The sequence below is a fragment of the Cetorhinus maximus genome, chromosome 6, assembly GCF_964194155.1.
Source record: "Cetorhinus maximus chromosome 6, sCetMax3.hap1.1, whole genome shotgun sequence".
Taxonomy (NCBI): domain Eukaryota; kingdom Metazoa; phylum Chordata; class Chondrichthyes; order Lamniformes; family Cetorhinidae; genus Cetorhinus; species Cetorhinus maximus.
In genome coordinates this window covers 74,340,252-74,348,048 of record NC_135884.1, presented here as the reverse complement: position 1 = coordinate 74,348,048, position 7,797 = coordinate 74,340,252, and positions in this window count along the sequence as shown.

The window sequence follows — 7,797 nt, the reverse complement described above, 5'->3', positions numbered from 1 at the left end:
AGAGAGAGAATGGAAAAGAAGAGCTGTTCATGCCAGCCATCTGTCCAATCTGGACCAGCACTCACTACTTGTCACACTGGTATGTCGTTGTATAACTTGTGTTATAACCATCTTAAACTCTGGCTAACTCAACATACCTATAACCTTGGCTGTAGTTGATCCTGATTGATTGATCACACCAATTGATAATGATAAATTGGCAAATCACACAAGGGCTGCAAATGAGTTGTTTAAGCTGAAATGAGTTAAGATGGTCTCGGTCTATAAATGTTAAAATGCGGTGGATTTGTGATTGGGTGGGGGAGTCAGAATTGGATAGGAAACCTCATTGGTTACAGGGGATAACAGGGTGTTTCATCACTAAGCAAAAGCAAATGGCAAGTGTGAACAGTTTCAAGGAGAGATTAGGGGACCCAGGGATCTAAGGGGCGATTGGTATGTTACAGGGTGACAGGAATAGTTACTTTGAGGTCTGGGCTGTGAAAGCATCTTATCTTCATGTGAAGAAAATTAAACTTAAGGAAGTTGGATATGAACTGGCTTTAGCTTTGCACTATTGTGGTACTATGTGAGATAAAGGTTAACAACTATCAGAGAGGTGAAACAGCTGGATAAAGAAGGTGGAAAGTGGGAATGGTGATCTAACTTGTATGCTGGAAGCAACAGCAAAATCTCTGGGAGCTCTGCAAATTCAGGAAAAGAACAAAAAGTTTGAAAACCAAAGCAAACTGTTGGGATGACAGCTCAAATGATGAATGATGAAAAACAAAGATGAAACTGTCACTGAAGTTGCTAGCCAGCTTCCCTGCTGAGAAAAATGAAACATGAGAATTACTGGGTGAAGAAAAGCTTAAAAGTATGCTGGAGTTTCAGTTTGTGGAAGTTTAGTGTACAAGATTTATTTTGTTTAAAAGTGTGTGTGATTGATTGTCCTAATCATTAGCATCACTCACTGTCTGTATGCAGAGCTTTAAATTGTTAACCCTCTGTAGCCTTGTCTTTAATATCTGATATATACAGGTATGTTTAAGTTTGTTAAATGCCTTCTCTATGCATGTATGTATGTTTACATATGTATTTTGGTAAGAAACTTGACTCATGTTTTGGATTTTGAACTAGCTGAAACTCTAAATTTTCCTTGGGTTCAAGACCTGGGAATATCACAAAAAAAGTGGCATTTTGAATTCTTAATCCATTACAGGATGAACCTTTAAGTTGCAAAGCATGGAAGGGTGAATGTGACTGTTGGTTGTATTCATTTCAATTTAGATTGTGCACCAGAATTGGGATATAGAGACTGAATTTAAGTTAAAGACACTGGTGTAACTAAAATTTCCTTGTGAAACTGAGGTACCAAAGGGTTTGTTTCATTTAGAGATAAACTTCAGCCTCAAAGCCTTGAAATGAGGTTTGCTTGGGTGTCTGGTAGAAATTTAATTTGAACTTTTCACAACACTATGCTTTTATAATTGGACTAGAGATTTAAAAAAAAACTATTATTGCTTTAAGCAGTTTAAATTAAAGCTTAAATATTTCATGATGTGAATTGGAAATAGAGATGATTCTACTTGTTTAATCACTTTGGTTGTAGCAGCAAACCTTGGGTGGGAAACACCTTAAAACAAATTGCTAAGAAGTTTGAACACCATTGGAGTTTAATCTAAAATGCTACCTTCCCTCATGAGAATGTCTTTTTTGTTTAATAATGTTACTAATAATTTCTACTCTTTTTAAAGGAGATTCAATACCTAAATATGAGAAAATTGGAAGGATTTTTGTAATTTTACATGAAGTGATACTATTGCATATACCTGGGAATGTTTTTCCCCATTTCCTTGCAAACAAGCAGAGAAGTTAACCCTTGCTGCTGACAACTGCTATCTTTTTAGTTCACACTAACTTTTTTATATTAGTCATTATTAAATTTTAAGTTTCTAAAATAATGGAAGGAAATTATGATTTACAAATTAATCCTTTGGACTCCTTAGCAAAGCTACAATGGTTTTTGTTTTCCTTTTTTAAACAGATGACAATGGTTTTCAGGTCGACAGGAATACTGATGAAATTGGATTTTAAAGCCTAATTGCATATGCCAAATATCGCAGCATGAAGAAGATTTGGACTCGAGGCTTCACCTTCCAAAGACTTGGTTTTAACCCATTCAGACTATTATCTTCTGGGGCAAAGGACTGGACTTTTCCAGAGATTACTCAAAGTATGGGCTCTGTTATAATCCTGTAATCCCAAGAATATCTATACACATGCATATATTTTGTTTTACCTTTTTGTTAGCCTAAGAAATCATTTTTGTCTGGCAGGGAAGGGGTAGTAGGAGAAGCAGAATACTTAAACACCTATGTGAGAGTCTGCCATAGAATAGTGCAACAAATAGTTAAAAGACTTTTGCGGAAAGGAAAGCGATAATGTTAAAGTGATAAGAACATAAAGAGCATGGGAGAAGGAGGATTGGGAGAATATGACTAGGAGTTACAGCACTCTGGAATAGAATAAACAGAGGTTAAAATGTAGAACTCACTACCATAAAGAGTAGTTGAGGCAAAAAACAGATGCACTAAAGGGGAAACAAGATAAGCATATAAAGGAAGAAATAGAAAGTTGTGGTGATAGCATTAGTTGAAATAGGGTGAGACATGTCTTGTGTGGAGCATAAACCCTAGAATTGATCACTTGGGCTGAGTGACCTGTTTCTGTGCTATATTTTCCATGTAATTGCTAAAGCAGATTATCTGGTTATTATCACATTGCTTTTTCTGAGACCTTGCTGTATGTAAACCATCTGCTGTGTTTACTACATTACCTTGCAAGAGTTCCTCAGGGTAGTGTCCAATGTCCAACCATTTTCAGCTTCTTCAATCAGAAGTGGGGTCAGTCGCTGATAGCTGCAGTGTTCAGTTCCATTCATGACTCCTCAGATACTGAACCAGTCTGGGTCCAAATTCAGCAAGACATGTACAATATTCAGGCCTAGGCTGATAAATGACAAATAACACTTGCTCCACACAAGTGCCAGATGATGACCATCTCCAACAAGAGAGAATGCCTTGACATTCAATGGCATTAATATTGGTGAATCCCCTACTATCAACATTGTGCGGGGTTACCATTGACCAGAAACTGAACTGGACTAGCCACATAAATGCAGTGGCTAAAAGAACAGGTCAGAGACTGGGAATTCTGCGGTGAGTAATTCACCTCCTGACTCCCCAAAGCCTGTCGTCCATCCAAAAAGCACAAATCAAGAGTCACATGGACAAATGTAGATTAATTAAGGAAAGTCAGCATGGATTTCTTAAGGGAAAGCCATGTTTAACGAACTTGCTGGAGCTTTTTGAGAAGGTAACCAAGAGTTGATGAGGGCGATGCTGTTGAATAGTAGGGAAAGTAGCAACGTGGATACAGAATTGACTGAATGGCAGGAAGTGAAGAATAATGGTTGATGGATGTTTTTCAGACCGGAGGAAGGTGTGTAGTGGAGTTCTCCAGGGGTCAATGTTGGGACCTTTGCTTACCCTGATATATATTAATGACCTGGACTTTGGCATACAAATTTCAAAATTTGCAGATGATACAAAACTTGGAAGCTTTGAACTGAGGAGGATGGTGTAGAACTTCAAAGGGACATAGACAAGTTGGTGGAATGGGTGGACAGGTGGCAGATGAAGTTCAATGCAGAGAAATGTGAAATGATTCATCTTGGTAGGAAGAACATGGAGAGATAATATAAAATAAGGGTACAATTCTAAAGGGATACAAGAGCAGAGGAACCTAGGTGTATATGTACGTAAGCATTGAAGGTGGCGGGACAGGGCAGGTTGAGAGAGTGGTTAATAAAGTATACAGCACACTAGGCTTTATTAATAGGAGCAGGGAGGTTATGTTGAATTTCTAATTCGGCCTCAGTATTTGTATCCAGCTCTGGGTGCCGCATTTACAAAGGATGTGGAAGCATTGGAGACAATGCTGAAGAAGTTTGAGAATCATTCCAGAAGGAATTTCAGTTGTGAAGAAAGATTGGAGGAGTTGGATCTGCTATAGAACCAGAGAAAAGTTAGTGCAGAAAGAGGCCATTCAGCCCATTGTGTCTGTGCCAGCCAAAAAAGGCAGTGAATTCCAGATGCCCACCACCCTCGGGTGAAAAATGTTTTTCCTCACGTCCCCTCTAATCCTTCTACCAATCGCCTTAAATCTGTGGCCCCTGGTAATTGACCCCTCAGCTAGGGAAAACATGTCTTTCTTGTCTACCCTATCTAGGCCCCTCATAATTTTGCACATCTCAATTAGATCACCCCTCAGTCTTCTCCTTTCTAAGGAAAACAACCCTAGCCTATCCAATCTCCCCTCATAGCTGCAATTTTCAAGCCCTGGCAGCATTCTTGTAAATCTCCTATGCATTCTCTCCAGAGCAATTATGTCCTTCCTATAATGTGGTGACCAGAACTGTACAAGTTCCAGCTGTGGCATAACCAGCATCTTCTACAGTTCCATCATTACATCCCTGCTTTTGTATTCAATACCTTGCCCAATAATGGAAAGCATGCCATATGCTTTCTTGTCCACCTGTCCTGCCACCTTCAGGGACCTGTGGACATGCAGTCCAAGGTCTCTCACTTCCTCAACCCCTCTCAACATCCTCTCGTTTATTGAGTATTCCCTAGCTTTGTTTGCCCTCCCAAATGCGTTACCTCTCTCTTTTCCGTATTAAATTTCATTTGCCACTTTTCTGCCCACTCAACCAAACCATTGTTTTCATTCTGGAGTCGACAGCTATCCTGTTCACTATCAACTATGCAGCCAATTTTTGTCATCTGCAAACTTCCCAATCATGCCTCCCACATTTTAAGTCTAAATCATTAATATATACAACAAACAGCAAGGGCCTTGGAGAAATTAAGGCTGAGAGGAGATTTTATAGAGTTGCTCAAAATCATGAGGGGTCTGGACAGAGTAGATAGGGAGAAACTGTTCCCACTCGTGAAAGGATTGAGAATGAGGCGGAATAAATTTAAAGTAATTGGCAAAAGCATATGAGAAGTTTTTTCAGTGAGTGGTTAAGACCTAGATTGTGTTGCCTGAGTGTGGTAGGGCACATTTACTCAAGGTATTCAAGAAGGAATTAGACTGTTAGCTGAAAAGGAAGAATGTGGAGGGTTATGGAGAGAAGGCAGGAGAATGGCACTAAGTGCTTTGCTCATTTGGAGAAATGGGGCAGATATGATGGGCCAAATGGCCTCCTTTTGACTATTGATTCTGTGATGGAATACTCTCCACTTGCCTGGAAGAGTCCAGCTCCAACAACACAAGAAGCTTGATAACATCCAGGACAAAGCAGTCCTCTTGACTGGCATCCCATCCACTACCTGAAGCCTTCACTCCCTCCACCATGAGTGCGTAGTAGCAGCAGTGTATCATCTACAAGATGCACTGCAGCAACTTGGGAAGGCTCCTTTGACAGCACCTTCCAAATCCACCACCTCTACCATCTAGAAGGACAAGGGCAGCAGTAAAGTAATGGAAGGGGTCATCAACAGTCCTACCAAGCAGTTTAGCAATAACCTGCTCACTGATGCTCAGTTTAGGTTCTGCCAGGGCCACTTGGCTCCTGACCTCATTACAGCCTTGGTTCAAACATGGACAAAAGAGCTGAACTCCTGAGGTGAGTAACTGCCCTTGACATCAAGGCTACATTTGACCTAGTGTAGCATCAAGGAGTCCTAGCAAAACTGGAGTCTGAGAATCTGAGAAAACTCTCTGGTTGGAGTCACACCTAGCACAAAGGAAGATGGTTGTGGCTGTTGGAGGTCAGTCATCTCAACTCCAGGACATCACTGCAGGAGTTTCTCAGGGTAGTGTTCCAGGCCCAACCATCTTCAGCTGCTTCATCAATGACCTTTCTCCCATCATAAGGTCAGAAGTGGGGATGTTCGCTGATGATTGCACAATGTTCAGCACCATTCACAACTCTGATACGGAAGCAGTCCATGTCCAAATGCAGCAAGACCTGGACAATATCCAGGCTTGGGCTGACAAGTGATGAATGACATTCATGCCACACAAGTGCCAGGCAATGACCATCTCTGAGAATCTAGCCATATAAATACTGTGGCTACAAGATCAGGTCAGAGGCTAGGAATCCTGCAGCAAGTAATTCATCTCCTGACTCCCCAAAGCCTGTCCACAAGGCACAAGTCAGGAGTGTGGTGGAATACTCCCCACTTGCCTGGATGAGTGCAGCTTCCACAACACTCAAGAAGCTCAACACCATCCAGGACAAAGCAGCTCACTTGGTTGGCACCACATCCCAACATTCACTCCCTCCACCACTGATGCACAGTAGCAGCAGTGTGTGTGCCATCTACAAGATGCACTGCAGCAGCTCACCAAGGCTCCTTCGACAGCACCTGCCAAACCCACAACCACTACCATCCAGAAGGACAAGGACAGCAGATAGATGGGAACACCACCACCTAGAAGTTCCCCTCCAAGCCAATCACCATCCTGGCTTGGAAATATATTGCTGTTCCTTCACTGTTACTGGGTCAAAATCCTGGAACTCCCTCCCCAACAGCACACCGGATGTACCTATACCACATGGACTGCAGTGGTTCAGTAAGGCAGCTCACCGCCACCTTATCAAGGGCAAATCGTGATGGGCAATAAATGCTGGCCCAGCCAGTGGAGCCCACATCCCATGAAAGAATAAATAAAAACAGAAGATTAAGGAGAGATTTAATAATGGAGATCAAATTTGTGAAGGGTTCTGAAAGTAGATAAGAAGGAACTGTTTCCACTGGCATGAGGTGGTAACCAGAGGACTCAGATTTAAGAAATGTAGCAAATGAAGAAAAGGAGAGATGAGGATAAATATTTTTACGCAACCAGTAGTTGTGATCTTGAATGCGCTGACTGCAAGGGCAGTAAAAGCAGATTAATAGTGATTTTCAAAAGGGATTTGGATAAATACTTGAAGGGGAAAACTGCAAGTGAATGGAACTAACTGGACAGTTCATTCAAAGAGCCAGCACAGGCAGGATGGGCCAAATGGCCTCCCCGTGTGCCATATGATAAAAACAGCATTGGAGACCCACCCCATTCACTGAGTAAATGACAAGATAATGCTTCTACAATGTGTCATTTGGCTGTAGTCTAAATAAAAAAGCTATGCCCTGCTAGCAATGTCTGTCAGTAATTATTGTATATGTGATGCAGAATAAGAGATGAATTGAAGGCCAGTGAATCAGTCGATTCCTCGGATTCTTGGAGCTCCTGACTCGAGCTGAATTTCAATTTCATGATCCTGTTCCAGCTTTAAATGTTAATATGCAACCCAGGCCCCCAAACAATGGCTTTGCTCAGTATTCAGGGTCTAATAAGGATCTAAGATATAGGGAGTGAATGCTGAAGATGGAATAAGAGGAGAGCAGAAGCAGCTTTGACAGAGTTACAAGCCTTTGAGTATCTGTGGAGCTAATTATTTCTTAGCTTTAACTGATGATTATATTAGCAGCTTGAGAGGGACCTTGAGTCACAACTGTACAACTGCTAAGCGCTCAGAAAATAAACAGCCCAAACAGCTTGTGCTTGCCTAGACACAGTCATTTCAAAGCTTGACATTATGCAGTGGCACTTCACTAAACGCTGGGGCTTTCACAACTTATCCACTTGGGACAGTGCTCTGAGTAAATAAATGGGCCACATCCTCCTAACGTCTTCGATGTGGCTTTTTCTTGGCTAGCTGTAGGAGGCAGCTAGCCAATCGCAACAACAGACTAGAGCTTC